Source organism: Phyllostomus hastatus, unplaced genomic scaffold (assembly GCF_019186645.2).
Source record: "Phyllostomus hastatus isolate PE091 unplaced genomic scaffold, TTU_PhHast_1.1 phas_contig_477, whole genome shotgun sequence".
In the NCBI taxonomy this organism is placed as follows: Eukaryota; Metazoa; Chordata; class Mammalia; order Chiroptera; family Phyllostomidae; genus Phyllostomus; species Phyllostomus hastatus.
The window spans coordinates 3,189,144-3,206,558 of NW_025333889.1; the positions used below are offsets into that span (position 1 = coordinate 3,189,144).

The 17,415-nt window shown below is 58.5% G+C and overlaps 1 protein-coding gene across 2 annotated transcripts in view; it reads right to left on the bottom strand.

The window, feature by feature from the left end:
- SH3BP4 (SH3 domain binding protein 4) overlaps positions 1 to 6,932 on the bottom strand; it is a 68,096-nt gene extending 61,164 nt beyond the window's left edge. For both annotated transcript variants that reach the window (XM_045845691.1, XM_045845690.1), the window contains exon 1: positions 6,743 to 6,932. The gene's annotated coding sequence lies outside the window, so the exon portion shown is untranslated. The remainder of the gene's footprint in view (positions 1 to 6,742) is intronic.
- Positions 6,933 to 17,415: the final 10,483 nt, after the last annotated feature.

The following is a 17,415-nucleotide window of genomic DNA, read 5'->3' on the forward strand; positions in this document are numbered from 1 at the left end:
CCCCTGACAGAGCAGAAAGCCGAGGCTGGAGGAAGTCCAAAGACTTGCCCAAGGTCAAACCGGGAAGGGAACAGAAGCCAAGGATCCGAAGTTGGCAGACAGGTGTTGGGGTTGACAAGCCCGATGTCACCGGAAATAAGACGGGTCCGAAGGACGGGCCCCCGGAGACCCCGCTAAGAAAGGAACTTCCCAGAGTCCAGCCGAGAAAACGGGGTCCCAGCCGTCTCTGCCCCCTGACCGCGGCCCAGAGACGCAACACAGCGTTGGCATAACACGAGAAATGATGAGTCACTTCATTCTTAATAAAGAGTTTTCCTTGAATCAGATGTGATGACTTGCAGTTATGCACACGGGGCTGTTTCGTACCTGACTGGCCGAAAGGAGACAGTCACTTACGGGAAACTTGGGCACAGGGACACAGGTGGAACGCCCAGTGAGCAGGCGACACCAAGACAACTCCTGCCCAAAGGGGGATTCGAGTTTCCAAGTGTGTGTGGGTCCCCAAGTAGCAACCGGACGGGAGAGATGAGCATCTATCTAAATGTCAAATTACCTGAAACATGAATTTCTCAGGCTCTTAAAATACTTAGGAATAAAACGTGTGTGAGCGAGGAGGCAGTCCCCGGTCCCACCCGGAGAAGATGAGCTCCTGGCAGCCGCAGCCCTGACTGCGGAGCCCAGAAGCTTCTACACTAACCAGACCCCCGGTCCGTCTCTGTGAACGTGTACTAACCAAACGGTCCCCAGATCATGGGTGGTGCTAACAAAATATAAGGGAGAAAAAAACCCAGTAATCTCCAGGGAATTCATTGTCGATGTCCAGCAAGTGACGGATCTGCTGCCGTGTCACCCCGAGTCCTGACATGTGACCAACATTCGAAACGCCAGCACTGCCAAGGCGAGCTTTCAGCGGCTGCCGACCGGCCGGCCAGGCGGACAGCAGACAACTTCCTGCCGTCCAGTGCAGGGTCCGGCGTGCCCGGCCCCAAACTACCTCCCGTGGACGACAACAGAGGAGCTCCGTCGTGGAGCGCCGACATCACAGGGTGTGCTCTGTCGCAGCGCTCTGACACCCGGCCGGCCCGAGCGGCACTGCACAGGGTGCTCTGGTCCTACGTCAACTCCTCCCCGGGCAGGTCACGGGGGCAGTCCCTAACCGGCCCGCTCACGGTAGGCAGTTACAGGCCAGGCCCACAGCAAGGCTGACCTTTGCCTCAGGCCAGCCCGGGCCCTGGCTCCTGGGCGTCCGTCCAGGTTAACGCGCCGTTGACCGATGGTCATGGGCGCCAATTCACCGCCCACAGGAATCTCCGATCCGGGGTGCGGTGACGAGGGAAACTCACAAAGCCTCGGCTCACGGGTGGAAACCGGACTCCAGGAAACCTCTGAGGGAGGCTCACAGGGGCGGTTCGTGGGCGCGCCCCTGTGCAGAAACGGCTGCTTTTTCCAACGTGAGCCTGTGAGCACCAGAAGCCCTCCTTAGAGGGGGTCTCCCTCCCTACACCCGCCCCGCTTTGGGTCCACCACGCCTCTGAAACGCCGCTCCTTTGGGCCCCTGGGAGCACGACCCCCTCCAGAGAGCACCGTCTCCTGTGAACGGCCCGGGGCGGGGGGGGTCCAGTCCCCACCTCGCTGCCGCCCACGGCCTACGCGGTGGGTGCTCTCTCACATTCCCTCCCGAGTTCCGAGTGTGCAAAAGGACCGCCAACTTCTCCTGCAGAGCACGGAGACCCGGTCCCTGGCAACGCCATTGCTCTGGCTGCAGTGAACTCTTATAAAAATGTTCCACGGTGTGGATGTTTCTTACACTGGCACTTTCCAAATTTCCTCTTCCACACTCTTCCCTACGCTGGTGACCTTCAACCCCGGGGAGTCATGGTGATTCGGCCGGGAGCCTTTAACTGCGACAGCCGCGCCCCTCCCTCAGAATCCTGATTCAGCGGGAGAAGGGGGCGGCAGGGACTTTGACGTGAAATTGTTTAAGCTCCAAGGTAACTGTAATGTGTGGTCGGTCTGAGTCTGGAAGCACTGTCCGCCTTCTGGCCAGCGCAGGCAGACAAATGACACCCAGATCCTCCCTCCTCCCCCACAGCTGGGCCGACGGGGTCCGAGCAGAAGCCAGCCAACCCTCTCACCCACTCAGGAGCAGGCTGGGCAGGCGGGCTCTGCCCGAGAAAGGTAAGCCCGAGTGGCTCTTACTGGCTCCCACGGGTTGTTACGTGGTAACGTGCAGCTCTGACACTGGTAGCTTGCGGTCGGCCACAGTGGGAGGTATTTACACCTGGCAATTGGCAGACGCTACAATCCAGGCTCTTGGCTTCTCCGACCCCCCCCCCCCCCCACAGCAGGTTTCTCTACTGTGGGGCTCGGGACCTGCTACGTTGGAGGAGCTAGAAACAGAAACCTCTGTCTTCCACGCAGGCCTGCAGACGTGAGGAGGCGTCCAAGTTCTGAAGCGCGGGGGCAGGCTTTTCCTAGACTGCACAGACTAGGGCAAGGGGGAAGAGGGAGAGAGAGAGGACAGGATGATGTATAAGAATCCGGAACCACAAAATCGGTTTTGCAGAAAGGATCCTTTTTGCTCAGTTCAGAAGAGCCGGGCTAACCGGCTTTCGCCAAGTTCCAGGACACCAGCCTTTATCAAGCAGATAAGAATAATCTCCCCGACGTCAGCTCTGAGGCTGCGGAGGGGAAGGTGGAAACCTTATCTTACGTTTACTGAACCGCCTTCCCACAATTTTAATCTTATTCCAGTGACCTCATCTGCCCAGAATACCTTCCCCGGTGCCTGGTGCTGGGTTATCTCCACTTCCAAACCACAGTCTCCCCAATAAATCCACGTGCACCCCAAAGACAGGACAAGGGTACCAGCCCCGGTGCCCCCGGCAGCCGGGGGACACAGGTGCACACCAGCTGGCTTCTCTTCGGGCTGAAAAGATTTCATGGGTGTTAAAGATTTCTGAAGCTTTTTTGTCACGGTGTAAGGAGGCAGGCAGCTTCCTGCCTTGATGCTACCAAAATGTGAGCCCGAGGTCATTTGTTTAATTTCTGCTCCCTTAGGGACATCAGGGCGGAGACCAAGGTGGGCATGGGCACGTCCAGGTTCGAGTCCCAGCTCAAGCGCTTGCTGCCTGAGCTGTCACACTGGAGAAGCGACTTCAATTCTCATAGTTTTGGTGAGGATTTTCAAGTGCACATGCAGGGCCTGACACGTGGTAAGCCCTCGGCCAGTGCCACTGATTTCTTCTCCCTGAAACACCCCAAATCTTCATTCACATTAGGCTACCTCAGCCCACCGCTCTCTCCCTTGAATCTGCAGGCGCCTACTGCCGGTTCCGGAAGGTCTTGGTTCGCCCGACGGCCCCAAGGCTGCAGGCCCACGGTATGGGACTCCACCTTTCCCTCCCTGAAACACACCGCGCACACCCTCGGTTTCTCAAACGGCGCCTGCACCCCTTTATCTTCTCCTAAAGGCTGACGGTCAGCATCCTGCCCCGTGGGCCGCCCACCGGTCCTGCCCCACCGGGCGCTGCTGCGCACGGAACAGGGCGGTCCTCGGGCCCAGGGAAGATCCCGACTAAGTAGACCCTGGGCTGTCCCCTGGGTGTGTGGGGGCTGGAATGACTGTCCTGTCACTGCTCCAGAGGGTGGTGGCAGAACATGGGGCTTCCGCTGTGCGAACAGCCAAGGGACCAGGAGACCTGGCTCCGCGGGCAGCCGGGTGTGAACCCCGGGCGGGCCGGGGCCAAGCCGGCCTGCGCGCAGTCTGCAAAGCCGATCTCCCAGCTCGGACGGCCACCTCTCCCAGCCCCTGGTGGTCAGGCGGCGCCCTGCGGACAGAGAAGTCCTAGTGCCCATCTCCAGGGCCTTCGGAAATAAAATATCCCGGGGCCCGACTCCAGTTCTCAGAAGAAAAATGGCAACGCGGCCCAATTCGGGTGTCAAATTTGAACACAACAAAGCCAAGGGAAACCCACATGGCTGGCCCCAGGCCCACTGGCTGAACAGCCTCCTCTACCCCCTGAAAACAAGGCGAGCGCCTCCAACAGGGAGGCAGGGAGGCCTGCCCCAGCCGGGGTGAGGTCACCAGGGGTGAGCCGGAGGCTCTTCCTCCTGTTTGAGTCCAGGGCTCCCTAAGAAGCTGGGGGGAGGCGGGGCCTCCTCCCCAGTAGGCTCCCACACCTAACTGGCCGCGATCCAAGGCTTAAAACCCCACGCACATTAGCATATCTTATTATCAGGCTAGAAACCCACATTAGAATAAGAAAGAAGCCTGTTCCAGCAGCCTGCAGGAAAACAGTTCCTGGCGGCCGGGAACCGGCAGGCAAGTTCACAAACAGCAGCAAAGGAGAAAAGGCGGCCGGCGGCCCCCTCCTCCCAACACCGGGCTCAGGAAGAGCCCCACGCCAGACAGGGAGCCCGCCAAGGCCCCTTATCAGCGACTCGTCCAGCCCCCTTTCTGGGCGCCCCCCCGGAAACCCCCCCCTCCGTGTCTGGGCTGGGACCAGCTACTGGACTTGGGGCAGATCAAAGTGTTGGTGGGAGCGACAATAAAAAAAAAAAAATGAAACTATCGGATGACAGACCGGAGCAGGGAGAGGGCCAGAAAGAGGATCTTCCCCCTCGCGGCGGTTTCGGTTCTGGGGGAACAAAGGCCAACCTGTGCGGCCCGGCCCCCCGCTCCGGCCTTCCAGAGCTGAAATCAACTCAGGGGCTGCGCGTCTTCTCATTGTTTTTCGAAGGTTCTTAAGGTGGGGTGCCGCGGGCTTGGGGCAGCAGGAAACACACTGGCGCTTGCAGAAGCTTCTCCCTCGAGGCCCACCGAGCCGGTCATTGTTCCCGTGGCAAACAAGGGAGCCGGCACGCAGACCCCCCGCGAGCCAGGTCTGTGCACGGCGCCCCTCTCCTGGAGCTCGCCGCTCCCTCCCGGGTCAGCGTGGCCTCGGTCTCCGCAGCGGCAGGCCGCGGCTGGACACGCATCAGGCCTGTGCAACTTGGGGCCTGCGTTAATATTGATGCCCCCTGACCGCTCCGCCTCTGCCCAGACTCGGAAGGCAGAGCAGAGGAGGGTTTGGGCACACTGTCTCCGTCCACAGCCCCCGGTTTCTGGGGGACATGGCCTGGACAGGCTGTCCTGAGCAGGGGACCAGGGCTGTCCCCCAGGCAGGCTCCAGCAGACATTTCTGGAGCCTGTCTCCCGGTCGGGGTGGCCAGGTGGGAGGCCGCCCGTTTTGCTGGGTGACCACAGAAACAGCGAGCACAGTGCTCCCTCGTCCCTTAAAGTACAGCCGCTGTCCGCCCAAGGTGGCAATACGCTTTGCAAACCACCCATTAATTTTTATGGTGGCCTGAAAAGCAGATTGAGAAGCATTGCCTTCATTTTCACAAGGCAAGGGGCCAAAACCACAGGGGAGGGGGGAGAGGCACGGAGCCAGCCCTGCCTGAGCCAGGGTCTGAGCTGACCGCTCCCCACTCTCTCTCTCCACCTCGGGCCTACGGAAGGCACGGAACACACCACCCACCGGAAAGGGGGCTGGCACCTGCTGAGAGGGAAACCAGGCCCATAAACCCAAACTCGGGTGCTCAGAGATGATCCCACTTTGATGGGTGGGGAGGGGAGAGCGGCAGAAAGAGATTACTTTTGCTTCAGGCTAGAGGCTCTGGCGGCCACTTAATGAAATTTGCAAGCGTGGGGCCCCAAGAAAGATGAATAAATATCAAAGGCCATAGGAATTGCAGGATCAGTGATGGCTGGTTTCTGTTTTATGTCCCTACTTCCACGTTTTCCGCCCAGAGCACAGATTATTGTTTTGGCGATCAGAACAAAAGTTACACTAACTTATTACTGCTGATAAGCAGACAGCCCCGGGCTGCTGCCCTAACTTGGAAAGAATCACCCGAATAAAAGCCTGCCCAGTGTGCAGGTAGAGAGAGAGCCGGCTGCTCCTCGCCCAACCCACACCCCGGGGAAGGGCCAGGACAGCCGGGACCCCAGGCTGCAGGGCCAGCCCCACTGCAGGTGGGAGCCACAGGACCCCAAGGCTGGGACCCTACGGACCACGGATCTCGCTGCGGAGCGGGCTTCCGGGGAAACATCCCTTAGAGAACAAGGTGCCTCTCACCGCCGTCCCCACCCGCCGGCCGCTGGCACTGTCACCTCGCGGCCGCTCGGTCACCGCACGACTAAGCCAGAAACCCGGGTTTTCATTTCCATCCAAAAGAGAGGGACCTCCTAAACGGAAATATGCATTGTCACCAACAAGTTTAACCCGGGACCACGCGCCCTTCCCTCCACCCGGGGGCCGCGTGAGGGGGCGCCCCGGACCCTCCAGCCCTCCGGGCGCCCCACGGCTGCGGGAGGCGAGTGATCTCCCCCCCATACTCGTGCCCCGTTGTCGATGTGGGCCACCCCACACGGCCGCCCGGGGAAGCGCCAGGGCCGGGAGAGCGGGGATCTGCCGGGCTCAGGCAAGGGCTCTGAGTACGGCTCGGCACCGGAACCCCTGCCCTCCCGCCTGCGCGGGTGACCGGGAAGACTGGGGAAGTCGCAAGGGGCGCGCGAGGTTTCCCGAAGCCGCCGGCCGCCAGCCGCGCCGAGGCACCCCGGACCCCGAACTCAGGCGGCGGGGAAACGAACGATCGGCGTTTGAGAGGTGCCGAGCACGGGCAGGCACCGCGGGAGCGAGGCCGGGCACGGGGCTGGAGCGCTGGCCGGGGACCGGCCGGCGCGCCGGCTACCTACCTGGCTCGCATCGCGTCCCACCGGCTCCTGCGACTCTCCTCTCGGTCTGGGAACTCTCCCGGCCGGGGGCGCGCGCGGCTCCGCGGGAATCACCGCGCGGCGGCGACGACGAGGGGCCGGGACTCGGAGAGTGCCCCGAGCGCTCGGCCCCCGCGTCGGCGGGGGGAAGGAGGTCCCCTCGCTGGGGCGGGGCTCGGGGGCGGGGGCAGACCTCGCTAGGCGGTGACCGGAGCGGGAATCGCGGGAGCCGGCGGCAGGGGTGGTCTCCGCGCCTGGGCGGGGTCTAAGGGGCGGGGCGGAGCGGGGGCCTCGCTGGAGCTGGGTGTGGACGGAGCCGAGCGGGGGGCGGGGCGATCGCAGAGGGGCGGGCGGAGCCGAGGCTGCCCGGAGGCCGGGGGCGGGGTCGAGCTGCAGTCGCCGGGAGGCCGGAGGCGGGGCGTGTTACCAGGAGCTAAGCCGTGGCACTTTGCCCGGGGAGGGGGGTGGGGGAGCGGTTGGCGCCGGGTCTCGAGAGTCCCGCGGGATCCCGCCTCGGCGCCTCATTCCTTTCCCTTCCCGGCGCCGGCCATGGAGCGGGCCGGCTCCCGGACGCAGGGCGTCCCCGGGATCGTTGTCCCTGGTACTGGGCGCGTCTAGATGCGGCTGTTTCATGGAGACCTTTTGGCCGAGCTCCTGTGCCTGTGGCATCCCCATCCACTCACCTCTTCTCCGGGGTCCCCTGGGTGAGGTTCGGGTCCCCGAGCGGGCGTCAGCCGGGCCCCGGAGGGTAGAATCTAATGAAAAGAACACTTACAACGCTCTTGTCGAGAACCCTGCAAGGCAAACGCAAAGTTGAAAAGTCAGAACAAGAAAAAAGGCAGACACGTTGAATATTACAAAGGAGAACTTCCTGCCGAGCAAGATGCAAATGGCATACCTAGCCTCACGACCTTTTACACTTGGTATGGCCCCTGCCCCACTGGGTCCCCCCAGGAACTTGCCTCGCACGTCACAGGCGTGCAATAAATGCCGGGTAAATGAATCCAGTTACTGTGTGGTCGGCACTTTCCGTGGACGGGCCCACTTTATCCTCAGCAAATCCCACCCTCGGCTAGTCCCATTAGGCCGTTCACACAGGACTAGACTGAGGCTTGGAGGGTTGGTTTTGACCCAGCAAAGTGGTGGGCAGAATTTGACCCCAGGCCCCCCGGGAGGCTGGACTCTATCGCACACTGAGTGTCCCCCCCAACCCCCATCCCCACCCCAGGACTGCGGCCCCCCTGCGAGGCAGAAACCGGAAGAAGACTCCTGTCTTCAGGGAGAAGAAAAGCTAACAGTTATTTCCAGTCCAGAGCTAGACGCCCTTTAAGCTATTCCACACCTTACCTCGAGAGGCAGATATTATAATTCACATTTGATAGGTGACTTTAGACCTTAGGTTCCTTATCAGGATCGCAGGGGACGCGGGAATCTAAACTCAAACCCATACTTTGGGCTCCCTCTGCCTGGGAGACGGGCCTCCCTTTGCCTAGGGAATCTGGCTCCTGCCTCTGGACCTGAAGTCCGTGTGATTTTCAGGAGACACGGGGACTGGAAGGGTGGAGATCCGTGTTCTGATGTTGGTGTTATCGACGTGTGGACCTTTGAGTTCCTGAAAATGGATATAATGAGCCCTGCTGCCCTAAAAATAAAAGGACCTTTCAAAGTGAGAGGCAGCAAGCATGTCTTTGAGATCAATAGCCATGCGGGGCCGGGCTGCCTCAGACGGAAGCCCGGACGGTGCTCCGCTCAGGAGCCAAAGACAAGGGGTGTTCACGAGAAAAGGAGGGGGAGCAGTTCCATCCACACAGGGAAGGTACTTCCAGGGGTGCACGTAACATAACACGGCGATGTTCATTCTCAACGGTTTTTTTTTAAATTGTCAGTCCCGCAGCCATCAGTCCCAGAGTTGTAACAACTACTTCCTTTGTATCTTTGCCAACAATTCATTGGGACATGGCGTTGCCTCCAGCCCCGTGCAAAGGTTATTTCGCCCTGTTCTCATATCTGAAGATGTGAGACAGGAGCCAGGCGAGGCCGTTCCCCTGCCCTGGCAGCTCCGCTCCACTTTGCAGCGGCTCCGGTGCCATTGTTTGCACAGCCCTCCAGTGCCTGCTGCAGATTCTTAAAGCGGGGGGGGGGCAGGTGGAAAAGCAGGTGGAGAAGGAGAGTGTCTAGGGACATATGGAGGCCCCGGGGGTCCTCGGTGGCCCAGGGACTCATGAGGAACCCTGAGGCGGGGAGCCAGCTTGCTGGGCCGGCCTCTCTGGCATGCTCTCCTGGCTCTCTGTGACTCGGTTTCCTGGGGGGGTGGGGGGAGAGGCTGAAGAATGAGTGCGGCATGCGAGGCGCTGAGCAGAGGGCCCGGCACAGACCGGCGTTCAATAAGCTTGAGCTGCTCACATGGCTGCTGTTCCCAATGACGAACGTCCTCACTGTGTGATTTTTTTAAAACGCCGGTACCGCGTGGCAGAAGATAAGCTGGTAGAAAACGGACAAAGGGACGAAAAAGCAATCCCCAGGGGCACCGCGTGTGGCCCAGCGCACGGCAGCGCCACGGCACCTGCTGCAGAGAGCAAGGGCAAAGCGCAGAGACAGTCCGGTAGAGACAGAGCCCCGTGCGGGGAAAGCTGCGTCCGCAGAGACAGGGAGGAAGAGACCCGAAAATCACACAAACGGCCCAGCGTGCGGAAGCGCAGGACGCAGGGAACAGACGGAGCTGCCACCAGGTGTGAAGGGGGCAGGTGGGCAGAGAGCGTGCTTTGTGATGTCCGCCGTCATGGGAACAGCGCCAGGTGTGGAGGTGCCCTGGGCCCTCCTCGCAGCACAGGGGGTGACGGAGGTCGGAATGTTTAAAGAGAGCAGCGAAAAGGGGGCACCAACCTCTACCTTATTCTCTTGCTGGGACAGCTCGGGGACACCGGGGGCTGGGAAGGCTGGGGGACGCCCGGCCGGTTGCGGTGCAAGTCGTTCACGGTCTGTTCTGCCTTCCGTGCCCTGGAAGGGCAAGGAGGCCTCGAGACCTTGCCCCTGCTGAACTCACCTTTCTCGTCATCCCACCAGTTTTCACCACTTTCCCCTTCCAAAGACAGGAGGGAAGGAAACACATGCGCTCCTCAGAACATGCGGTTACTCAGGAAGCACGCCTGCTGGCAACGTGCACCTTGGTTTCTTAGGTACAAAAACAATGCAGGTTCTTTCCAAGTGATTCAAATGGTGGGAGAAATGTGCAGAGGAATAAGTAAGCATCCACCCCCCATCTCATACCCTCTCACAAGATCCTGTGCTTAACAGTGTGTTATATGTCTGTCTGAACCCTTTTTCTTAGCATTTAGGTTTAGCGTATGTGGAATACGGAATACATGTGCATGACATGAGTGTATATATCTACACATACGTACACACACATGCACAGATCAAAGAGAAAGACAGAGCGTGGTGGGGTCTGAAACCAGGCTGCCTGGGTGCAAGCCGGCCCCACCGTTAAAGGCCAGGCGTGTTCTCACCTGGAGACGGGCGCCATATTTGCGAGGACGGCGTGAGATGACGCCTGCAGATTGCTCAGTGCGGTGCGGAGCACGCAGTGCATACGCTGTTTGTAAGTATGACCTGTGGTCATTATTATTTATATACGCGCACACACACACCCCGATAAGTTACTCTTCGGTTCACATAAAACCCAAGACAACGGTCCTCGTTTCATATGAGCTATACACCAACATGCCTGCTCACCAGCCACTGCAGCTGGCCAGGGGCTGAGCACGTGGCCCCGGGGGAACAGGGTTGGCGAGGCCGTCGAGGAGCGTGGACCGCCGACGTCACGGGCTCCACTCGCCCCATCTCGCCATCAGCGTGGGCTCCCCTCCAGCGGCTCCACTCCACGCGCAGGAAAGACTGACATCTTCAGAAGTCCCCCGTGCTCAGGAAGCAAAACGACCGGGAAGTCAGAGGACGGCGGGGGGAGGGGGGTTTGGACTGTCAACGTGTCACCTCTGTTATAAAAATCGGCAGTCGTTGAAGTGTAATCCACACCACTCATGATTCATTCTAGAAGCTTCTCAGAATAGACACAACACTCCCAGAAATAGCAGCTCAGACGGGAATCTGTCTCCACGGACCGCATACTGTCCAAAGCTGCTAATGTGTTATAGCATTTTGGACACCTACAAGATACATTCCGCATCGGGAAGTAACTACTCAGAAACCTCATGCGGGCTCCTCGTAAAGGGATCTCTCGGCGTGCAAGGGCATTCTCGGCAAGAAAATAGAAAGAAAAATGTTCCTTTGGTCAAGTGACATCAGTAATCAGGCCACAATGCGCACATCGGGGGTGGGAGCAATAGAAGAAGATAAAAAACACAGCTAAGGGAGAGGGGGGAGCTAAGTTAAAGCCAAACAAGCAGATGGGCTGGATCATCTGTGAAGGCCTCCCAAGTCCCAGGATTCCAGATCCACTGGTTCACGGAGCACGTCCTGTGCAAGCGCTGGCAGGGTCTGCGCGGTGTCCCCGCAGTGCCTGGGCTGAAGCCCTCACCCCCAGTGCGACTGCGTTTGGAGGCGGGCCTTTAGAGAGGTGCTTGGGGTTAAATGAGGTCATAGGAGGGGGCCCTCAGGCCGCGGGATTGGTGCCCTCGGGACGCCAGAGAGCTCTGTCTGCACCAGCAGAGGGCCGGCCACGTGGGGGCGCTGCGGGAGGAGGCTGTCTGCTGTCTGCAAGCCAGAGAGGAGAGCTCTCCCCAGAAACCAAGCGCTCTGGTCCCTTGGTCTTGGACTTGCAACCTCTGCAACGGTGAGAAAACCCACGTGCATCGGTTAAGCCCCCCGGTCTACGGCAGCCCTAGAACGCGTCTACGTGTCTGGCAGTGTCACAGCCCCAAGACATAGAGGACTGTTCCCGCAGGATTGAAAACCAGGCAGAAGACACAGACATTAACCGAGCCTGTAAAAAAAGTCTGGATTGGTCGTTTTCCTCTGGACTTCGCGCAGACGTGACAGCCGCCTCGAAAGATGACCGTGTGGGGGCTCCGAAGGAGGCGGAGCCGAGCAGGAGGGGGGCGTGGCCATAAACAGAGACGCCCCTGGCTGCAGGCTCACTCCAGGGAGAGGTGGGCCACGCGTGGAAAGGTGTGCGGGAAAGAAGGGAGACCTCCCTCCAGGCTCATTTTTCATGCCCACGTGGCTCTAAAAGGGTGTAGACAGCTACTAGCCATGAAGCCATTATAGGGAAAACAAAGGTTTAAGAGCCTCGTAGTAGGAATTAAGGATCGAAGGAGTTATGGGTAAGTGCCTCATCTACTAGCAGGGGCTTCATCATTTCTTCCAGAGCCTGTCCCCACGTGCTGGGCACAGCTCGGCCCTCTCTGTGGACAGACAACTTCTCTTGGTTCCCAGGGTCCCGAAGTTTCTGGAGCTCTCTCTCCATATGGTTCTGTTTTCACTTGTTATAATTCATGATGGACAACTGAACCGCCCTTGCAATCTGGAAGCACCTATCTTGAAACAGTGGGGAATTTTCCTGACATTTTAAAAAATAAATGGAGAAGTACCTTGTCCCTCCCTTTTCTCCTTCTGAAACTTCTGTTATTTGCGTATTTGACCCCTTGGACTGATGCCTCATTTTCCTCACCCATTTGCTCTTTGTCCTTTTGCTCTGAAGTGTCAGAATTTTCTACTGAGTTTTTAATTTCTGCCATTGTATTTGGTGTCCATGTACACAAATGGTAGCATCCTCTTCCGCTCCCCCCCAGCCCTGCCCCCCACAAAAAGCTCTGCAGCCCGCCGGCTCGGTTTTGCATCGCCAGGCCGCCCTGGCAACGGCCCTGCAACTTTGTAGAGCCCTGCCCCCTTCTCCGGGGACAGAGTGTCTGGCTTGCCGTGTGGGTGTGCCAGAACTGGCCTCACCAGCGGGGGTCATATTTCGGAGGACGGCAGGCATACCTTGATTGAGGTTCTGGGAACTACAAGCAAAGGGACAAGCAAACAGAAAGGTATGGGGACGTGAAACAGCAAGAGACAGGGAAGGCTACCTGTGGTGACTCGGGGTGGATGGAAGGGTGTGCGTGCACATGCGTGCCTGTGTGTGCGTGCCCGTGTGTGTGTGTGCTATGGGGAGGAAGGCATTTTACAGTCAAATGATGGACAGATCCCTCGCCACATGGTCTGGACCGAAGACTCTGGATTCCAAGCACAGTGGGAACATAAGGAAGTCTGTTCTTCGAAAGTGCCCCCTCAGGGCTATGGGGGGGGGCCCAGAGGGGACGGGACGCAGGCCAGGGAGGACAGTTAACCAGGTGTTGCAGACGTTGGGACAAGCAGTGTGGAGGGCCGGGACCAGGGCTGTGGTGGTGGGAAACAAGGGGGACACGGGCAGAGAGAGCGATGTTTAGGAGGCAGCGGCGGCATTCGGGGGCTGCGAGGAGGGGACCGGCGGGCACTAGCCTAGACCAGTACCGCGACTCCAGCCGGCGGACGCGGTGGACCCTGCTGTGGAGTCTGTCCCGCAGTCTGAGCCGACTGATACCGGCAGGGGAGGGACCGTCCACGCAGGGCCCCGCTCTCGGGACCGGGCACAGTGGCGCTGCAGAAAGGGGGCTTGGGACGGAGAGGGAGCAGACCCCGAGACCGCAGAAATGGTGCGACCGAGTGCAGATCGTCCCCACGCTGGAGCTCAACACTGAGGAAAACTTATCTGTGGAGAGAGCAGATAAAATACACTGAGGCAATGCTGCACAATTTTCAAAGCACTATTTTAAAAAGGGTTCTTTTTTTTTCATTGAAAGAACTAGTTTGCAGGGAAAAATAGGAAGGATGGTGTTTCAAGGTCCAGGCGGACTTGACCTGGCCATGGAGGCAGGGCCCGGGAAGCCGGGATGGGGAGGCCGGAGGAAACGGCGGGAGGGGACGTCCCTGGGCGAACCCACTGTCCTCCCTGGAGCAGAGTCCCGCCCGCTTCCCCGCCGGCTTGGGTGGCTGCTTTGCCGCCAGTTCAAAGTGCACTTTAAAGTGGATTTAAAAACCTGTGATGTGATAACAGAATTCAAAGGCATTTTGCATGGACAGCAGTGTGGTGATGGCGGGGGGGGTGGGCGGGGTAGAAGGGGACTACGTGTTAATGGGAAAAATACAATAAAAAAGAGAATTTTAAAAAATAATAATAAAAGCTGTTTTGTTCTGCACATCACTACAGAACCCCATACAGCCAAAGCAAAAGGGGGGGGGGTGGGGTCATCTAAACAAATTGGAGCAGAAAGCAAACAAAAGAACAGTAAAGAAGACGCCGCCAGCAAGACTGCACATAAACGATGATGATGAGCACCAGCAGGTCAATTCTCTCAGCAAATGGAACGGGAATCGAATTAAAGAAACAAAAGCCGGTGACACGCTGCTCCTCGTAGACGTCAGACCTGAGACCTGAGGACGAGGAGGACGAGCTGGGGGGAGGGGGGGTGGACACGTGCCAGGGAAGGAGGGGGACCTGAGGGGCAGCGAGGGGGGCCTGTGTTGCCTTGGACCCCGGGGTCCGAGCCAAGGCAGCCCCAGGAGCACGGCGCTCAGCTCACGGTGAGAACAGAGGCATCGGGCACGCGCCCAGGGGTCCGCCTCCCTGCTCCCGCCGTTGGTTATCGTCCGTTATCACGGACCCATTGACGATCCCAGTCTCCCCCGCCCGCCTCGTCCGTCCATCTGTCCGTCTGTCCTTCTGTTGTCACCACCGCACCTCCCACTGCAGGCGTCCGCTGACCTCCCTGCCTAGCATCAGCCACTCCAGGGCGCGCAGGACGGTCAGCGCCCAGGGGCTCTTGGAACTAAGGTGGGACGGTCCCAGCCACGCGGGGTGGCTGGCCGGCTTGAGTCCCCCTGCCGCAGAGAGGCCCAGTTGCTTTCCCCCAGACGTTCACCCCAGATTGTGATGATCGGGTTACGTTTGGGTCTGGGGTTTGTTGGTTTGTTTGTTCTTTTGTCGCGGAGGACAGGAGGGCAAAGCCTGCATGTGGAACGAGAAGTGCGGAGGGCCGGGGTGAGGGCAGTGGCCCTGGGGGTGGAGGGGGGCACACAGGCGCGGTGTGGCGCCCGGTGGGTCCCACGGTGCCCGACGCTCAGTCAGTGCTGGTCGAAGGGACGGGTGCATGAGCAATGGTGAGTCGGCACCTTTTCGTGCTGCAGAACGGCATTGGGTACGCAAGGCAGCTGACGAATAACTGGCTCATTCACATACATTGTTTTAGCTGGCTGGTGTGGCTCAGTGGATTGCGCACCAGCCTGTGAACCAAAGGGTCACTGGTTCGATTCCCAGTCAAGGTACACGCCTGTTTTCTGGGCCAGGTCCCCAGTAGGGGGCACACGAGAGGCAACTACACATTGATGTTTCTCTCCCTCCTTTTCTCTCTCTCTAAAAATAAATAAATACAAATTTTTTTAAATAAATGCATTTTTTAAAAAAGTATGAAATGAAACATCTCTCTATGTGTGTGCGTGTGCGTGTGTGTGTGTTCCGTTCGGCCACCCTCTCTCACGGAAACCCTCCAAAAACGCCATCAAAGCCTCACACCCTCCGACCGCCTTCCCATGGTCTGTATCCCCGGGTTTGCTTCCCAAAGACGGAACGTCTGCATGCTTTTCCGTTTCCAAAAACGTTGACATCTTTTCAGCTTTGTTGAATAAGTTTGGACTCTGCAAATAAAGAATTAAGGTGATAGATTCACCATCTATTACTCACGGAAGACGTTTCTCCTCGTGGTGTAAGAATGGCTCATCTTGGTACCATTTACAGAAGCACTTCGGCTCCCCTAAATATTTATTAATGCGATATTTTTATGGGCGAGCAGGCCTCCGAAATGTTTATTTCTAAGGAATCCTCTGGCAACGTTCCGTTTGCGAGGCTGACCGGAGAAAGTGAGAGCGGCCCCACTTTACAGGACCGGAAGGGCTGGAGCGGTTTCGGCAACGACCGGGAAGGGCGCTAGGCTATCGGCCTCGCCGCTACTTTATGATGAACAGACTCGGTCCTGTTATGTGCAGAAATGCTTGCCCCCACATAGACACATGCAAACTCCTCCCTGCAGGAGGGGCTGCTCCCCGAGTTCCCGGGAGAAGAGCGGAAGCGGAGGGGCAGGAGTGGGGAGCCCAGTGTCGGTCCCCGGCACTGCAGCCCGAACTCCGTGTCAGCTCTCAGATCGTGCAGGGCCATCCTGAATCTCCAGTTTGGCCTGTTTCCGGGCTGCCTGTAGCAGAGGTGTTCCAGTTTGGGGCTGGGAGAGTGTGGTCCTCCATCCACAACGGGGGTGGGGGCCTCTCTGCCCTTGAGCTGGCGAGAGAGGATGGGTTTTCTCAAGCCTGTCCACACCCGCCTCTCCAAGGAGGCTTGGGGCTTGCATCTGTGGTCTGTAGTTGCTGGCAGAACAAACGCCACTTTTGTCCCTCCCCCCCGGAGTGTGTCCTTTAAAACGACAGGGCTGGTTTTGTTCTCTTCTCTATGTCAGCGCTTTTTTGGGGTGCTGGGACATGCGGGGTCTCCTGCGCACTCGGTGCCCTTGGAGGAACTTGGGACCAGCCACAGGTAAAGACTGACAGAGGGAACTAACTTGCTTTAAAGGGCATCGGAGGGGCCTCCCCACTCACAGGCATCCGTCCTGCTTTCCTGGAGGGGGCGGAGCGACACCAGTGCACAGGTGCCAGCCAGCGCACAGGTGCCAGCCTGCCCAGCCCCCGGGGCCCGGGAAGGTGTCCCGCTTGTTGGCGTCATCCGGAGCTCAGGGGAGTCAAGCTGGAGGATGCCCGCATGACGTCACTTGTTTTCCAGAAACACCGCCCGCCCCCTTCTTTCTCTCGGAGGGGAAGGAGGCAGTTCTGGGAAAGGCACTCGGCGTCTGGCTGGAGATGAGGACCTGCAAGCAGAACTAAGGAAAGGGGTTTGTTATAAGACCCGCACTTGCGCGCAGCTTCGGTGTACTTGAAGAAACTAAATTATTTGTGCTAATGGAGGCCGTGATGAGACGATAATGCCAAATGGACGTAAAGGCTAATGGTCTTTATTCCTAGCTTCAGAGTGTATCTCTGTGCCTCCCATCAATTGTCCAGGTGATTGTTTTCTTAGGCGGGCACCCACCCCCTCTCCCGAGTGCACGTCGCCCCTTGAGGCGAGCAAGCCCCCGTTCCTCACAGGAAACGCTTCCAAGACAACTGTGGAAGGAAACCTGCAACTTACTATTTACTCCGAGAATGCACAAATTGGGTAATCTGCGGCACACTCCCGTAGCTGGGTGTTGATCAAAAGCAAGCAGGAACCGGCATGGGGCGCAAGTAGGCAGAAATGTAATAATCGATCAATAATAATGAGCGAGGTCACCAGGATTTAGTGAGACGGACCCCTTTACAAACTGGCCCTTGGTGCGGCTCCTCCTGCCGCAAGGAACGCGTCCAGGATGCCCGTGGGAGTTTGTCTGCAACTCAGCATTCTCCAAACAGCAGCTTCATCTTCCAAGTTTACCTAGCAACTGTTCTGGAACGGCCATCTGGTATCCTCCAACTGTTATCGGTAGCTGTTATTTAGCACTTTAACCATCCGTGTGTTTGCAGGCTTATTTTTCATCTTTTTAATTGCACGGCCTCTGACCTTTCCTAGCTGGGGCGCTCCGATGCAGGGGCTACCAGGAAAC